The 18,827-nt window shown below is 37.1% G+C and overlaps 1 protein-coding gene and 1 long non-coding RNA gene across 4 annotated transcripts in view; one reads left to right on the top strand and one right to left on the bottom strand.

Annotated features, from left to right (window-relative positions):
- The window catches only part of PRKG1 (protein kinase cGMP-dependent 1), a 1,342,121-nt gene that overhangs the window by 311,812 nt on the left and 1,011,482 nt on the right, over positions 1–18,827 (top strand). The gene's annotated exons all lie outside the window — the stretch shown is intronic.
- On the bottom strand, positions 395–18,445 carry LOC118500972. Its single transcript, XR_004903546.1, has 4 exons — positions 18,435–18,445; positions 13,599–13,605; positions 2,251–2,254; positions 395–524 (listed from the first exon to the last, which is right to left on the bottom strand). It is a non-coding gene; the product is annotated as an uncharacterized LOC118500972 (long non-coding RNA).

The following is an 18,827-nucleotide window of genomic DNA, read 5'->3' as shown; positions in this document are numbered from 1 at the left end:
TGAGAAACACCAGCAGTGTAACAATAGCTAGGATGGTTGGCTAGACTCAGATTGCATTCCTTAGGCCAGAGTTGACATGCTACCATAATGTCGATGGTCTCATTGAACTCTTTAAGTTCATGCACTTTAGTTATAGATTCAAAATGTCCTTAACTGAGTTTCTTCACATTGGTCTATCTTAGTTCCTACCAATCAGCCTATAGCATGCTCTCTGTGGATATAATCGCTGCCACTTACTCCCATCAAACAGAATTTTATGCTTTTTCTTCAGTTTGTTTTCAATCGTAAGATTACCAAAGTATTTGCTCTCATATTCACTCAAATATGTATGATTGCTTCCTTAAAGGTAGAAAACATGAAACTTCTTTTAAATCCTTTTCCATCCTTCTTTGGGGGGTATCAAATTACTTTATTTGAAGGAATGGTACAAGTGAAAGGACCTAAGTGGATGATTTGGTAAAACTTATAGAAAAGGCAAAGGTAACTCCAACATGCAGGTACTGCTCTGGTGACCAGGGAAGTCACTTCTCACCTCACACCCCCCTCCCCATGGCTATAAAGCCAGCCTAAGGCGTAGCTCTCACCACTGTTGCCCAGGGTTTGCCTGTCAAAGAGATACTCTGCCATGCCAGTTCCAGAGCCCCAAATAGCATAAGGTGGTTACATGGTCACCCAATTCTTTGATGTCACCTCCTCATTCAGGTAGTGAGTCTCAATGAAGTCGCACAAACAGGGTCATTTTTGTCAGTGGTCAGTTTGTGTGTTCCAGTAGTGAGTGCGATGCACACTCCATTGCATTCAGCCCATTCTCCCAGTCATCACGGTCTGCTTTCTTGACATCCCAAAGGAAGATTCAGACATCTTTCTGGCTCTGCAGCTTCATCATTTTCTCAGCATTTTCCCTCTCTTCAAGAGATTGGTGAAGAGAATATTTGGCAAAATTCTTTAAAGCCACATAGTCAAGGTCACAGCAGTAAGACATGGGCAGGTAGATGTAGGAAGCACAGAGCCCCAGGTTGATCTGGCTGTTGATGGTGGCCTCTGAGCCCTGGTGGTAGTTCTGGTGCACCTGCAAGTGGACATGGTCATGAGGACAGGTGGCTGAGGAGAGGTTACTGCACTGGAGTGATGGTGGGGGCCCTAGGGTGGTCCAAGGGTGCTGTGAAAAGGTGGTGGAAAGCTGGATCTGAGAGGCTGGCTGGGATGGGGGTTGAGCACCGCATTCTCCCCAGCATTTGTTGCTGTAGGGAACTGTGAGACTCTCCAGTCAAGACTGTCTTTTCCCATCCTTTAATGCCAGAGCTAATGCCATTTCCTTCATTGAACTCCTGGTATTATTATTTTTAAGAATTTCTTTTTCCCCCAAATTTCATCTCTCTCCTTGGGAAAATGTCACTGTACTCTAGTTCATGGGTTCACTAAATGTGACCCCCAGATCATAAGCATCAGGATCAGCCGAGAATTTATTAGAAATGAAAATTCTCAGGGCCCATCCCCAACATACTGAATCCCAAAGTCTAGGGGTAATGCCTAGTGCAGCCTGTGGTTTTAACAAGTCCTCTGAGTGACCCTGATTCTGAGAGATTGATTGTATAATTTGACTTTCTATTTAGTTGTGTGTTGCAGGTAGACCAGGATTTATGAGTAATTTTATCTTTCAAATAGTAGGTACCTGATAGATAGTTGTTAAATTATCTAATAATTCAATGTATAGAAGGACAATTTAAGAAACTCTGGCCAATGAACTGGAAGAATTAAGGGTAAGGTATTTTATTTGAAAGGCTATCATTTGGAAGAGAAATGAGATGTTTAAACATCCATGGATTGCAATGTAAATTATGAATGCTTATCAAGGTTAGTTTATTTTGATTATAATAGTTCACTAAATCCTAACAACAATTCTATGAGCTAAGTGTTATACTCATTTCACTGATGAAAATATGAGGCTTAAAGGGCATATACATTTCTCTACATATATGAGGGTCCGAGTGTCAGGCAGGTTTCAAATGCAGTTCTGTCTTACTCACTTTGCCCATCATGCCCAGAGAGTCTAATTTCAATTTTAGGAGATGGTTGGTTCAATCAGTGGGTCAACAGTTATTTATTATGTGTAAGTAGGAGTGAGGCACCATGCTAGCTTAGCAGCTAGTGTCCTCATCTATAAAATGTGAGTAATAAAAGTCCCTAAAACTTCTTAGGGCTATTGTGATGGTTAAATATGATGGATATCAGAGTAACACAAGGGAGAACCCCCCTCCCAAAAGCAGAATTATCTTCTGGAGGGTGGGCCCCTTGTGGTACAGGCTTCCCCACTAGGTGAGTGTTCTAGGAACCCCTCTGAATCAGCGTATCAGTTGGTGTTGTTGTGAGAGTCTGTGTTTGGCTTCAGTGAAATTTTTTTTGAAGACTCTTTCAGAGCATTTACCCGTTTCATGATGGGTGATTTACGAGCGCACCTACCTATACCATGCTGAGTGTTCAGCAGTTTTTTTGCAAAAACAGCATGACCCTCATGCCCCATCCTCCCTATTTACCTGATCTCACCCCAGTAAAGTTGTTTTTTGTTTCCCTTGGTAGGAAATGTCCTCAGAGGGAAACATTTTGCTGAGGTGAAAGAGGTGAAACAAACAAAAAGGCAGAAGCAGTAAAAGGCACCAGAATCAGCGAGTTCAAAACTGTTTTAAGCAGTGGAAAAAAGTCTTAACAGGTGTATTGCAGCAAGTGGAGAGTACTTTTGAAGTGACTGAAGTTTAAACATGTAAGAATAACTACACAATTATTTATAAATAAATTTTATTTGGGGGGGTCCACCATCTTAATTAAGCAAGACAACCACAAGATGTAAAAAGTGCAAAGTTGGAAAGAAAGGCGTGGTGAGAATTATAATGGAGATACCAGATTGAGTGTCAGGAGAAATTTCTCTAAAGCAGTGACATTGATGTTGATCCTGAATGACCAGTGTCATTTGGCTAGGTGGCACACTAGGGATAAGAGCATTCCAGGCACAGTACCTGCATGCACAAAGTCCTAAGGCAGGGGTGTCAAACGCATTTTCACCGGGGGCCACATCAGCCTCATGGTTGCCTCAAAGGACGAATGTAATTTTAGTACTGTATAAATATAACTACTCCTTAACAGTTAAGCAAGAGCTCGGTGCTGCTGGTAGGTGGAAACAAGGTACTGGGCTGGATAAAACAAGGTGGAGGGCTGGATTTGGCCCTTGGGCCTGTGTTTGTCACCTGTGCCCTAAGGTATAAGGGGCTTGCTCGTGCTGTGAAGTCTTCCTGACACTGACGTCTCCAAGTGTGTCATCCTGAAGATAATGTTTGGAGTTTGATGGAGGTTAGCATCAACAGCAGAGCAGTGCTACACTAAAGGTACTGTCAGTTCCTATCCAATCCCAAGTATTTGTGTTTCCCACATGAATCTACAAAGTGTCATTGATGGAACAAAGCAAAATATATGTAAATCTCCAAATAGGAGCAGAAGTTTGTAGTGAGTATGACATCAAATGTGTATTTTTTCAAAAGTGAAAACTAGGAAATACAGAAATCTGAAGAATTTAGAGTTGGGATGATCAACATTAAAAAAAAATCTTCATCCGAGGAATAGTTATTGATTTAAGAGAGAGAGGAGAGGAGAGAGAGAGAAAAACATCCATGTGAGAAACACGGGTTGCCTCCTGCAGGGGCTGAACCTGCAGTCTAGGTATGTGCCCTGACAGGGAATCAAACTGAGAACCTTTTGATGTACCAGATGGTGCTGTAACCATCTGAGCCACCCAGCCAGGGTAGGATGAGTCAGCATTGTGAGCAAACTTGAATTCAGTGTAATGTCCTTTAACTGTTCTCCCTAACACTCTCTAAGGATAAATGAAAATGAGTTGATTTTGGGGCACTTTTGTTCATAATTAGTGTATTGAACTCCTCCCTACCTGGATTACAGTGCCATTTCTTCTAGGAAGCCTTGGGTTGGATTCCTTTCTAATCATACTTACCATTTGATATATAGTTGCAGTGCCAGTAGAATGGAAATAGTGTGGTTGAATCACAAGGTAAAATGGATGAGTATAAAGTGAAATTAAATTGTGATAAAAATCTTATGTTATTTCTAAGTAGCTCTTTGGAAGATAGTACAAAGTAAAACTGTAAATATTTCAATTTAATTGTTTTTTTCCTGTTAACAGATTTATTCCTTATCTGACTATAAGACTGTTAAATGGAGTGTGCTAGTTGTTATACTATAAAGATTATGAGTTTCTCGATAACCAGACCATGCCCTCATTTGTATTTCCTGGAATTAGCACAAAACCTGAAAATAATCAGCACCAGTGTCGTTTGTCAAATGAATGATTGAATAAAGTGAGAGTGACATATCCATCCAAATAATTATGAGTAAAAATCAAATATCATTGTAAAATTACTAGTAGAATCAGAACTTCAAGTTTATTGCCCTGGCTGGTGTGGCTCAGTGGAGCACTGGGCAAACCAAAGGGTTGCTGGTTTGATTCCCAGCCAGGGCACATCTTTAGCAGGGAATGCGCAAGAGGCAACCACACATTGATGTTTCTCTCTCTCTTTTTCTCCCTCTTTTTCTCCCTCCTTTCCCCTCTGTCTCAGAATAAATAAATAAAATAAATAATCTTTTAAAAAATTTATTGTAGTAATCTTAAGATCGATGTCAATTGCTGATTTATGCATTATATATTCCATAGATATATTGCCCATAACTATCAAAAGTATAATGTGTAAAAAAATTAATAAGCTAATATTGCTACATTGCTTTAAAACAGCAGTTCAAAATCATTTCTGTTTATAGCATCACTGAGATGTGGTATAGTTTAGATTCACATAAAATGAAATGGCCAATGAAGATAGTTATTGTGATAAAACAACCTTCAAATGTCTTTGTCTACCATATGTTCATAGTTTACAGTTGACAGAAATGTTTCTGTATAGATATACTTCAGGGTGGCTTTTAGAAAATTGGCTTACATATTTAAAATTGCACATTAACCTTTAACCTTTAATTACAAATTTCAGTATGTATGTAATATAAATCTTAGGAGTAATCTCTAAGAAATAATCATAATTAAAAGAGGAACGATACACTTGACAGATTACAAATCTGTACTATTCCTCACTTAATGCACACATTTAAAAAGAATACACAATTGGCATTACATGTAAATATCCCTAATCCTTGCTCCTTATGTTCTCAGAGTGATTATGCTGTGGAGCAGCTTGTGTGTTCACACACATCTGTGCATCGCAATTGTTTGTAAAATACAAATTTGGTAGATTGAGATAATTACTTTAGGAGCCAATGAGAGGATAAAATAGATATGGTGTACTCCTATTAGGTAGACAGTTTTTAATGTAATTGTTTGTGATCTGATTATAGAAAAAATACCTTACACACCCTGCAGAACACTGACCTTCTACCAAGTAACAAAACATTTCGGTATGCGGTGTTAGTACATTAGACAAAGAGAGCCCAGTGCTGTCAAATAAAAGACATTGTATGCTACATTTTTATATTATACTGTCAAAGTATATTTTTTATATATGGGCAAAATTTTAATATAAAACACCCAGAGGGAGCTTCTTGGGCTACCAATGACTTACAATTACTGGTATCAAATTATAGTCAAGAAGGGTGTAAAATGAATTTGTAAATTGTTGCTTAGAACTGTGTTGTAACTTCTGAGAGGTTACTAGTATAAAAAAATACCAGCCCTGGCTGGTGTAGCTCAGTGGATTGAGCGAGGGCTGCGAACCAAACTGTCGCAGGTTCAATTCCCAGTCAGGGTACATGCCTGGGTTGCAGGCCACGGCCCCCAGCAACAGCACATTGATGTTTCTCTCTCTCTTTCTCCCTCCCTTCCCTCTCTAAAAAATAAATAAATAAAATCTTTAAAAAAAAGTTAAAAAAAAACCTAAAAAGGTACATTATTTGGACTTTACAGATTATATAATTGTTTTATTCAGCATCTATTTCAAGACCAGTTAAAAAAGCATGTTCTGTATTTGAGTGGATAATATATAATAATATCCACAAACAAAAATGAAATGAAGATAGAATTTATGACTTAGATATGGTTATTGAACCATATGGCAAACACATGACAGTTAATTCTCAGCTGGGAGAATAATTGCTGGGAGCATTAATAGCCTGAAGACATGCAGGACCAGTGGAAGGTCGAAGGACTTACTTTTGATTTTGCTAGTCGTGCTAATTGTGAGATAACAGATTAGCCTTTCTACTTGAATCATTTTTCTTAATTAGGAAGTTTCATTCAATTACAAATTACAGTGAACTGACTTCCCTATTTCTCAGTACACTAATCCCTCAGACACACGGTGTCAATTACGGGTCTGGACTTCTCTCCCGTTCTTTACTCTTTGGACATATTCTGCACTAAACTTTTCTTGGATCCCATTCTCAAATCGCAGGAGCCTTATCCAAATGCTACGATAGTGGTAAAAAGCTCATTCCGTTGAGTCAGACATCCCAAAGTCCGAATCCTGGTTCTGAACCTTACTAGCTACATAATATTGAATAGATTGTCGAACTTCTTTGAGTATATCTATGTTCCTTTCTGTGAAATGAAGATACTAATAGTTCCTACTTCATATTAACAGTCCCTGCTCTGAAATTACTGTAAGTTTTTAAATTTTTAAGCACATAGCCCGGCACATAAACAGCCTTCTGTAAATGTTCTCATTTTATTATTTTTCCTCATCTCTCAGAACTCTGTGAGCTGACCACACGCCTATTCTTTTGATCTAATTCAAAAGAAGTTTATAGTAATTGACACAGTCTTAATGTGTTATAACCTCCCCTTTGCCTCACAGCATTTGAGTGGGGAACCTTCAAAGAATTAACACACAGGAACAAACACTGAGAGAGTTTTCAAAGCTGCTGGAGTGGCCTCTGTCTGAGGGGACATTTATGAATGGGGAGGAAGCTGTCGGAATTCTTTCGATCGCCCTGTGGAGGCTTATTCTCTGTACAAGTGAGGGCAGCTGGGTTGATTATGTCACCTGTGCCTTTCGTCTGCTTCCTTTTTACTTCTAACCTCAGGGCAGACCTAAAGGCAAAAACAGTTAAGTGTACTTGGTCTGCCTTTGCCATCTGCCCTTCTCCCTTTTGACATACTTTTCCCACAGACCAGTTATCCCAAAGATCCCGTCTTTGAACTAAAGGCAGCTTATAGAGAAGATATAAATTATATTTAGTAAAAAATGAAACTCAGTTAACATATATCAAGATTGAAGTGTGAATTTCTATCATATAATTTCAATCTAATTACACCAAATGATTGGGCGTGCTTCTTCAGTAAACAGTGAGCTAAGTAAAATGTGTGAATTTCCCCCATCTGCTCATAATGCTTAGACCCCCATTAAGATGAGTTTGCATGATTTCAGAGTCAGTAGGTCTGCATATAGACACAGCTGCATGGCAAGATGTGGCATTTTTCATTAGGGTTCTTTCTCCAGCAGCAGCATCAGTGCTCTTAGACAAACTTCTAGCCTTGCTGTGAATAGCTCTTCTCCATATTTGAACAGAAATGGAGGGAGTGATTTTTAATCTGCTTATTTCTTAGAATTTAAGGCAGATTGTTTTATGAAAGTACTCAAAAAGAGGTAAAAATGAAATCTCTGTGGCCCTCTTCTTTTCGATGCTTTGTGATTTTGTGTGTAAAGTGTCATTTCACTGTTTATAACATTTTGATCTTATTTAGAGTATAATTCTTATCAACGATGGCATTTGTTAGTGCTATCCTTTGGATCCAGAGCCCCATGAGGACTACACTGAGGGATGTTGAGAGAAATCAGGTCTCATCACTGCTCATTGCAGAAACAACAGCAACAAAACCTTAGTGTCCCGTTTCCTGAGAGAGTAGTTTGCAGATAAAACTGTGACTATTGTTCAGAATATTGTTAAAGAAAATTCTGTAGCAATAGTTATCAGGAAATTTTATTTTATTTTATTTTAGATGAACATAAAAGTAGTGAGGTCTGTACTTACTAATGCTTATTACCTTGTTCCAGCCCTTCTATTCTCAGCACAACATATGTGTTGTCTCAGTTAACCCTCACAGAAGTCCTAAAGGAGGTAGGTTATATTGTACCCATTTCACAAGTAGCAAAATCGAGGCTTACGAGGTCTGTCCAGAAGGTATCCAGCCATGTAATGTGAAAAATAAAGACATTTATTGAAGAAGATACAAGAAACATTGTACATAGGACAATGGCACCTCAGCCCCCTTCAAACTAGGCACCTCGGGACCTCACACAGGTCTCCCAATGTCATCAGCTACTCTGTCATATTTTCCTGAATCTCATTGATGATCTGAAATCAGTTCCCTTTTAAAGGTGATTTTAGTTTTAAGAAAAGCCAAAAGTTGCAAGGTGTCAAATATGGGTTGTAAGGGGGCTGAGTCACCTGGGTGATTTGATGTCTTGCCAAAAAACTGTACAAGATGTGATGCATGAGCAGGTGCATTGTCATGATGAAGATGCCCATCACCAGTTGCCCATGGCTCGGGCCTTCTGAATCATATGAATAGTTTCCATGGAGGAATGTTCAAGCTTAATGCAAAATTAGATGCACATTTGTTGCTCTACTCACTCAGTCATTTTGAATGTGATGGCCACACAGTACACACGTTCACTCATCTCCTGCATTCCAGTCCACCCTCTTTGGCTTCCAGGTTACATCAGTGTCATGCAAACCATTCTTGTTATATTAACAATGGCTAGACTTTTTGTGAACAGACCTCATAGGTTAACCTGTTCACACTGCATATTTGCTAAAGGGGCAGAAAGGGGAATTCAACACATGAACACATGACCATGGAGTCCGTACACTTAACCTCCACATGATGTTCCCTTCTGGAGAGATTGTGCGCATATATAAAGGTTGGATTGCAACAATTTTGGTGTTATACTAAATAATCAAATTCAAATTTTCACTGAAAAACTATTTTGATGTGGCAAAATGCATAGTTGAGACAATACTTTTTGTGAAGTGTTATATTGTAATTTCAGTCAAGTCCTGTTGAGGTTCCTTATGACTATAGGCATGGTCATCTCTTTTTAGAAGCACTTTCATTACATAGACACCAACAGAACATAACATATCTCATATATTAAATACAAATCCTTTGAGCTGGCTACAAAAAAAAGTGCTTCTCTTTCAAACTAATGAAGTTTCAGGTCATGAATTTTTGGCGTTGAAGACACCAAAGTAAGAAATGAGAATTCTGATATGGAACTGTTTCTTTCTAAAGTCAGAATTCTTTCTTGATGTTTTATACTTGTTTCAGTTCTGTTAAGATATGTAAAATATGCCTGAGAATAGATTTAGTGGTTTATAAAGAATTTCCTCTCAAAAGGCCCACAGGTTTTTTCTAGAACAGCTATACTGTGTCTCCATCCACATTCTTTAATAATGGGTCTTCACACCACATTCTGGCCAGGTCTGTTTGTGGCCAGCAAGATGGATGCAAACCACAGTCTGGTCTCTTTGTTGCCAATATTTTTGACTGATAGTGTATCACAAGGGATAGAGTGAGTAATGGGACCCAACTTGGCTAGAAACGTGTGTCTTCAGTTACCCATTATGTTCTAGCAGATAACATTGAACTAGACAGACAATGAGTCTCAATTGGTAATTTAACAAAAACATCAAGGAGCAGATTTGCATGCAATATCCAGCAAGACCACCACCAGGTCTAGGGTCTGTGAAGTTTGATGTTAGCATGTTCAGCAGCTGTGAAGTCCAGGGGACATCAGTCTCCTGAAATTCCAGCTGCCCCCATTGGACCCAAGGGCTCATTACCTAGCCAGAAGCCCTTTACTCTTGGCTTTCCTTTATCCTTACTTCTGGGGATGGGCAGCCCTGGGATGAGTGGTGGAACATAGGCCAAATTCCTGTAGAACTGTGGAAAAATAGAATTGCAACAATCATACTGATTGCAGATGCATTTTGTACTGATCAAGAAGCGTGACTTCTGTAAAGTATTTTACAAGACATATTCTGGTAAGGAGAAAAGATTAATAACATTATCTCTGGTCTTTTTTCTCCCTTAAATTGTTGCTGAATGGGTAGTGAACTTTTTGGTAGAAATATTAGAACTACTATCAAATGATAAAATAAAAATACAACAATAATTACCCAGCTTCCAACATAATGATGATGCCACACAAACCTGCAAGCTCTGGTATAGAGTGCAGCTGATGCTGGGTTGTGAAAAAGCACAGACTATGCATAAAGGGACTTATTATTGAGATAGTCATTTTGCTTCTCCCTGCCATGTGCTGTTCTATATTAAACTTTATAGTTCCAAGACTTACTCATTCATACTTTGGATCTCACCCCTTAAGTTCTCATGGAGCTCACCTGAAGCATTCTTCTTGCTGTTAGGAGTTCTGAACAACTATTGCTATTTTGCATAAGATAATGACTACTATTTATTGTGCGTGATCTCATTTGATCCTGTGAGAACCCTGTGAAATACACAGTGTCATTATTTGTCATTTATAAATGAGTAAATGTTAGTCAGGAGAGGTCATGTAAGACCATGAAGACTGGACATATCACAATAAACCAGGGACACCAATATTCATTTCATTGCTTTTTCTTCCTATTTGTCCATATCTGTGTATTAATCTGAGGAAATAAATGTCTTTTTCATATGTGTAATACACACACATATTCTTAATATTTTTGGCTGCCTTTACTGTTCTGATATTAATTCTTGCTGTGATTTCCTTGTCTTCCCTGTTTACTAGTCTAGGAATGGAAAATTTGTAGCATGAAAGTCCCTTGTGTTTCTCCCTTGCCCTTGGCAGATGTAGCCAACCAATCATAGCAATCATCACTGAGCCGCTGAGCCTCATTATCTCTTCAGCCCGTCTCTTGGGAAGTGCAGCCAATGGGTTGACATTGGTTCCCAAGTTAGATCTCTTTGCCATTCCTGTACCACTATTCGTATATTTTTGTCTCAGCCATGCCCTCTAACACAAGTATACACAGCATTTACCTGAATATTTTCTCAGATATTTATCTCTTGGTCATTTTTACCTCCAAAGATGAACAGTATTTGTGAACAAGCATTTTTATGATGTTTTGAAGTCATTCTATCTAAATTCCACTTTTTATTTAACATCCGTAAGGTAAAAGTGACTTATCTATAGCCTTCTCTCAGACTGTTTTTTGATGGGTCATTGCTCACGGACAATGATGTTACATCTTTACTGTTATTGGAAAATTTGGTCTCACCAGATTTGAGAACTTTTACTTAATGTTGTGGATTTTTGTTTCATTTCAGTGGAATATTTAGTAAATTCATACACCGGTAAAAATCACCATGTTTTCTTTTCAAACATTGCTGAAGTTTATAAAGTATGCCTGAAAAAAGTCCAGCCATTGTTAATATAACAAGAACAGTTTGTGCAACATCATGTAACCTGGCAGCCAAAGAGAGTGGACTGGAATGTGCATGTGTGAACAATGATGACTTCACTGTACTGGTCAGTGGGGGTGGTAGGCGCCATTGAGTGAGCATGTGTACTGTGTGGCTATTGCATTCAAAATGACTGATAGAGTAGAGCAATGAATCTGCATCAAATTTTGCATTAAGCTTGAACAGTCCTCCATGGAAACTATTCAGATGTTCAGAAGGCCACAGCTATGGGCAGCTGGTGATTGGTAGCTTCATCAAGACACTGTGCCTGCTCACACATCACATCTCATGCAGAGTTATTTTTTGGTAAAACATCAAATCACACAGGTGACTCAGGCCCCCTATAGCCTAGATTTGGCACCATGAAACTTTTGGCTTTTTCCAAAACTAAAATCACCTTTGAAAGGGAAGAGATTTCAGGCTAACAATGAGGTTCAGGAAAATATGACAGGACAGCTGATGGCAATTGGGAGAACTGTGTGAGGTCCCAAGGTGCCTACTTTGAAGGAGACTGAGGTGTCATTGTACTATGTACAATGTTTCTTGTATCTTGTATCTTCTTCAATAAATATCTCTCCTTATTCATAGTACATGGCTGGATACTTTCTGGACAGACCTTGCATGTATCTCTATCCTATGTGGCCATGATAATTTAGAATAGTGAGTAAGTGGAAAGTTAATCTATCAAACCTGTAGTTGCATTATATATCACTAAGTAATGGCTGGGGTAAAACTAATGAGGAATTTCTTGTTTTTATTTTAAGATGATTAGCTAAGTTTAAAAAAGTTGCAAAAGCAGGTTGTGTCATAATTTTTTTGCAATTTTTAAAATCTAGTCCTATTAGATAATATCACTTTGCTAATGTAGTAGAGTTCTTACTTTTAATTTGTGCAACTCTTTGGCCTGTCTTTTTTGAAAGTTGTTTGCTGCTCACCTTACCCAGGTCATGAGACTAATGTTAGTTTTGCCTGTTTTCAGATACAGAATTGCAGCTCTGGCAGTTACATCCCTGGGGAAAACCCACTGCCATGAGGTGCAGGAGACAGGCCAATGGATCCCTCCGTGTCCGGAGACTGCAGGCCCTGTCTCTCAGCACTCAGATTTCCCACTCTACGGGGCTTCGGTACAGCCTCCTGAACTGCTTCCAATAACGATGGCACCTCACACTCTCAAGTAGAGATTTGACAAATACTCAGTTTGTTTTATCAATATGGCCAGCATACAGGATAGCTAAACCTGCACACATTTCATGGAATTGGGTCCTCGCCCTGCCACGTTACCAACAACGTGATCTTGAAGTTATTTAACCTCACTAGGACTCACTTTTGTCTTCTTAAAATGGGACAATAACAATATCAAGCTCAGTGGAGTATCTTGAAAGTTAAATAAGGTAATAAAAAGGAAGCGTTTGTGAGAGTGTCTGATGAATATTGCTCTGCAATAAGTTATAATGATCAAATTCAGGCATTTTTATTGTGTACCCTAACTTATATTATGCTATTTTATTCATAAAATACCACCAAGACAAAAATAGATTCCACATGTCTATATTAAAACAGACATGAATTAAGGTTTATTTTACTTTGCTATGTGATTCTTTGATTGTAAAGCTTTTTTTAATCACAAAAGAAACATAGGTTCATTTTATAATATATATTAGCCAAAAAATAAAAATTAAAATCTTTCTTAATTCTATGATCGAAAGAAAGCCACTGTTGCTATTTTGGTCTGTAACCTTGAGTACTACCCAGTGTGTGTGTAAGTATAGACACATACACTTTTTAAAACGGAATTATACTGTTTATATTTTGGACCTATTAGAAAGTAAACTGAAGCTCATTAACATTTACAAGAGTTTACAGTCACTCCTCGCTGTATCGCAGTTCACTTATTGTGGCTTCACTGAACCCACAATACAGTGAAATCACAATAAATGAACTGTAATATATCGAGGGATGACTGTATACTTTACTGGTGAGTGCCCATATAGAATTTTATTTGTTGTTAAAATTACGTAAGTTTGAGTATAGAATGTGTTTAAGAGCATATGAAGTGTTCATAAGAATGTGGGAAAGGTTTATAAAGCCTTAAAATATATGTAAATAATAAAATCAATATAACACCGCTACTTTGTGGATTTTCACCTATTGTGGGGGTCTCTGGAACATAACTCCCACAATACGTGAGGGATCAGTGTATTTGAACAAACGTCAATTTGAACTGGGCAGCACCAAACTGAACATGATGGGGAGCATTCCATCAAGAGGAGCTAGGGCAAGGTTCTGAGGGAGAAGACACAGATGTGAAATAAGGAAATCATTTGATGGGCCTTAGCATAAGTGATTGCCTTCTGTGGGAAAGACCTGTTGACTGTGATTGCTTGTTTTTAGGCTTATGTTCTCAGATTGGAGTACATCGGCTCTGGTTCAGGTTTTGGTTTGATTATGTAAGCAAACTAAAATGTTCAGTTATTGTCACAGAACTATAAATATATTGTGGACTTCTTATTATATTATTCTGCAACATAATCTTTAATGATTTCATGGTATTATATAGTGTAAATATAATTATGCTTATTTAAGTAATCCTGTACTTGTTGGGCATTTGGAATTTGAATGATTTTCTTTTTAACTCTTTTCTCTTTTGCACTAAATATTTCAAACAAATCTGCAATGAGTACGTCTTGTACTTATGTCATTGTGCACATTTTAAATCATTTCCTTAGGATAAATTCCTGAATATAGAATGATTTAATGAAAGGGTAGGTGCATTTTAATGTCTTAATTAAGAGTAATTTAAAAATAGGTAATGGATTTACAGAGTACCAATATTAAATATTACAAAATGGTAAAATTCTTCCTCTTACCATGGTTATTCATCCACTCATTTCCAATCCATGCACCTAATTCTCTACCTACTTCCTCTCTAATAATTTTCTAAGCTTGTAGAGATATTTTCTTGCCTTATATTCAAGCAAATGTAAACCTGTATTTTCTCTCTGACTCTTTCACACAAGTGGAAGCACGTAAGATGCATGTACCACTTTGTTCTCTCAAAAGTATATCTCATTGTTATGCTTGCATACAATTCCACTGGTAGACATGTAGGTGAGTTACAATATTTTAACTCCAACAAGCAGTACTATAATAACCACTTATATGCATTATTTACACATTTTGAGTCTGCTGAATAAATTCCTAGAAGCGAAATTGCTGATCAAGGAATATATGAATTTATAATTTTGTTAAATATTGCAAATTGCCTGCTTTAGGGATTTCATCAGTTTCACTGCCAGCAGCAGTGAGTGGGTGTCCCTTCTCCCTCTAGCCCTGCCAAAAGGATGTTGTCACATTTTTAAAAGTTTTTATTTGTTTATTTTTAGAGAGAGAGAAAGGGAGGGAGAAAGAGATGGAGAGAAACATAGATGTAGGAGAGAATCATCCATCATTTGCCTCTTACATGCCTTCAACCAGAGATCTGGTCCGTGACATAGGCATGTCCTCTGACTGGGAATCGAACCAGTAACCTTTTTGTTCTCAGGCCAGCATTCAACCCACTGAGCCACACCAGCCAGGGAGAATTTTTGTGTAGTAGGTAAAAAATGATATCTCAAAGTAGGTGTAATTTGTATTTCTCTTAGCACAAGTGAGACTGAGAACTTCATTCATAGAAGCTGTTTGCATTTGGCTTTTCACTTTGTTTAAAGTGTTTTTGCCATGAAGACTAAGACAAACCTTAGATATTTTTGTAGTTGAATTTATCATATATGTTTTAAACATTTTGGATATTATTACTGAGATTATAAATTAATTTTGCATGTTCCCTCTGACCCCCGGACTCCTATGATAATTGTGGCTCCTCACCTTCTTCCTTCTTGCATTTACATCTTTGAGTCTATTTGCATTATCCTGATGCAAGGTGGGAGAGGTGGATCCACCTTTATTTTTTTTCTAAATTTCCTACCTGTGGCAACACCATTTTCTCTCTTGTTCTGAAATTCTACCTTTAGCATAACATACTAAATTCTAATGTACTTGTTTGGCGCTATTTCTGGATCTTTTTTCCTCCTCCATTTTTCTTAGTGTCAGTGCTACATGAGTTTATTATTAAAGATTTAATAAATTTTAATACCTGGTGGGAGAAGTCTCTGCTCATTTCTTTTCTATTTTAGATTTTTCCTGGATAGTGCCTTTGGTTTTTGTTCATATAAATGTTAGAACTAGCTTGTCTAGTTCCAAAATTTGTTTCTTTTTTAAATCCTGTTAGACTTTTTCACTGGAATCACCTTACATTCACAAATTACTGTGAGGAGAAGCCACAAGTTCATAAACTAGGGTCAGCCTTCTTTGGAGTCATTCAACTGTGTTAGAGGGTTTTCTTTTTTCATTTCATTTATTTACTTTTAGAGAGAGAAGGGAGGGAGATAGAGAGAGAGAGAGAAACATCAATGTGTGGTTGCTGAGGGTTATGGCCTGCAACCCAGGCATGTACCCTGGCTGGGAATTGAACCTGCAACACTTCGGTTCGCAGCCTGCGCTCAATCCACTGAGCTACGCCAGCTAGGCTTAGAGTGTTTTCTCCAAAATATCTTGAACATTGTTTTTAAGTTTATAGCTGTTTTTACATGCTTTCTCTTGCTTTCTACAAATGTGTCCTCTCATATATTCTAGTGTTCTAAGATTTTAAAGTATATATGGAAGTTATTGATTTTGATATTAATTTTGTATGTTAGTGAATTCTGTCATTGTTTACAGTAGTTTTTCAGTTAGATTCTCTTGTTTTTTCTGGGTACCAATCAAACCCTTTACAAACAGGAATAGTTTTAGCCTCTTCCTTTCTAATATTCATGATTGAAATCATATTCTTTTGTATAAATATATTGTTCCCCAGGTGTCATGCTTGATTTTACTGAGAATTTTCTCATTAAGCATAAAGAAACAATATGTTGTTAGGAGAATATCTATCCATTTCTATTTTATTGAGTGTTTCGTGTATGTTTGCTTGTTTTATTAAGGAAGACTTTTGAATTTTATCAGATGCCTTCAGGAGCTTGTGAGCCAATCATCATATTTTCCTCCTATGATGAATTATATTATTAGATTTTGTAAAATTGAATAATTCTTGATAATTTCTATTTTAATGCTGCTGAATTATGTTTCCTGATATATATTTTAAAGGTTTTCTGTATAGCTTGTCTTAAGTGAGATTGCCCCCTAGTTCTGTGGGGGCGGGGCAAGCATTCCCTCTGCTTTAGAGACTAAGTCATGCGCACTTCAGGAAAAGGATTTGGAGACTCCCTCCTCTCTGCTCTGAAACAATGAGTAGCCTTCCTTGTTTGTTCTTTAAAGATTTGTTAGAAATCAGTTAAAACATTTTGGCCTAATACTTTTTGTTTTTGGTGGTAGCTCTATGTAACTTTTCCTACATAATTTATGGAACATGATCTGTTTTCATTTATGTTTCTTTATAGATACTGTTGCTAAATGACAGAAGTATATCTGCTTGATTGCCTGAAAAATTCTTTTAGTATCTTTAATTTTGAATAACATTATAAGAATTTATCGTAGTGATAACTATTTTTGTATGTAATATAAAACTTTTCTATTTTTTAAGGTATTTTGTTTCTTATTAAATTTATTGGGTGACATTGGTAAATAAGATTATATAGGTTTCAAGGGTACAATTCTATAATATGTCATCTATATATTGCATCGTGTGTCTTCCACCCAAAGTCAAATCTTCTTCCATCACCAATAAAACTTTTATTATTTCTGTACCTTTTTTCTCTTTAATTGTATTTTTACTTATTTCTGTTTTTCTGATTTTCTTGCAGGAAACAGAGAAATTATACATAGCTAATATCTTCTTTGCCTGACTTGTATGTCTAATATTTTCTTTCTTATCCTTTCCAATCAGTTTTTTGTTTCTTTTTCTTTATTTTTTTTCAACATTTCACTTAACACTCTATTTCCCTTAATGTGTTTTCTGTAATTTTTGTTTCCTCTTTGGCTTCTTCCAGTTTTTTCTTCATTCCTTTGCTGACTTTGCTTTATTTTTATAATTCTTTCTTTTTTAATTTTGCATATCACATTCATCATCTTTTTTTATTTTACCACTTCATCTCTGAAATCGTGCATTTCTGCTTTGGGCAAGAAATGTGTCATGGTGGGGCGGGAGTTGACAGATGGTGTTTGTGAGAATGGAGTGGGGTAACAGACCAGGATATTTTCCCAATATTCTTAATTTTATAACATAGAGCTACTCTTATATTCTGCTGCCACGGAGAGCATTTTCTACAAATGTGGCTTCTCTGTCTGATTTTGTATGTGTGTGTATCCTCACCTCTTCCACTTCTCTGAATAATTATTATGTTTCCACGAATCAGCTTTCCTTTTGCTTCTCAGGGTGTGTTCTTCACCTTCGAAAGCACTGTCCCCTTCTGAGACCTTTTGATGCTAGGACCCCTGCAGTTGTGGTCTCTGGGCTTCTGTCATGTCCTCCCTCCACCCTTCCCTGATCTCAGTCTGTACACACACTGTCATGTCTGCAGATGACACCTGTGTTCAACTTTTGCAAAAAATGAAACTTGCGGGGACTTATTTTTTATTGTCTTTATTGCTTAGGATGCTTTCTGGGAGGATCATATTCTGATTCACACAGTCATGTTTATGCTAGAAGTCAAAGTTGATATTTTCCTAATTATTTTAATCAGCATTGCCATGAAAAATATTGTTATGAATCTTGATGTGTTTAGTATAAAGCATAAACTTATATGAAAAGTCAACATATTTGAAGTTACTCTAATTGCAAAAGTTCGAACAGAGGAATCCTATTGCTCCCTTCCCTGGAAATGTGCAAAAGGAACTTCCCTAATAGAATTCACATCTGACAGAAGAATGGAATAAATCCCATTTAATTTTAAAATATTGGCTATCATTTCTTTGAGAATAGGGTTACTGGGGAAAATATAATTTTAGTACAAAATGACAGTGTTAAAATTTTAGAATTCATAAAAATAGGCTAGAACTATTTAAAGGTTGACATTTTTTCTCATATTGGTTTTCCTTAGACTTTGGAATTTCACAGTGCATCTACTCAAGAACTTTAGTGTAGCCTGAGGTTTGTCATACCACCCCAAACCTGAGTATGTTTCAGTGTGTTTGGATGCTGGGTGTGTAGCTGGGGCAAATTTAAATAATTCAGGTAGAAATTAGAATAATTCATTTTCATATGTCAAAGAAGGGTTTAAAATTTGGCCCAGCTTTGGGGCTAAAGCTTTGTCCAAATAAATGATTTATCTTGTGAGGTTTTTAATTCCAGTTGTACAGACTTGTATTGTTTTCCAGATAA

The sequence above is a fragment of the Phyllostomus discolor genome, chromosome 5 (assembly GCF_004126475.2).
Source record: "Phyllostomus discolor isolate MPI-MPIP mPhyDis1 chromosome 5, mPhyDis1.pri.v3, whole genome shotgun sequence".
NCBI classification, from domain to species: Eukaryota; Metazoa; Chordata; class Mammalia; order Chiroptera; family Phyllostomidae; genus Phyllostomus; species Phyllostomus discolor.
Note: the sequence above shows the minus strand (reverse complement) of the source record. Positions and strands in the feature narration are given on the sequence as shown.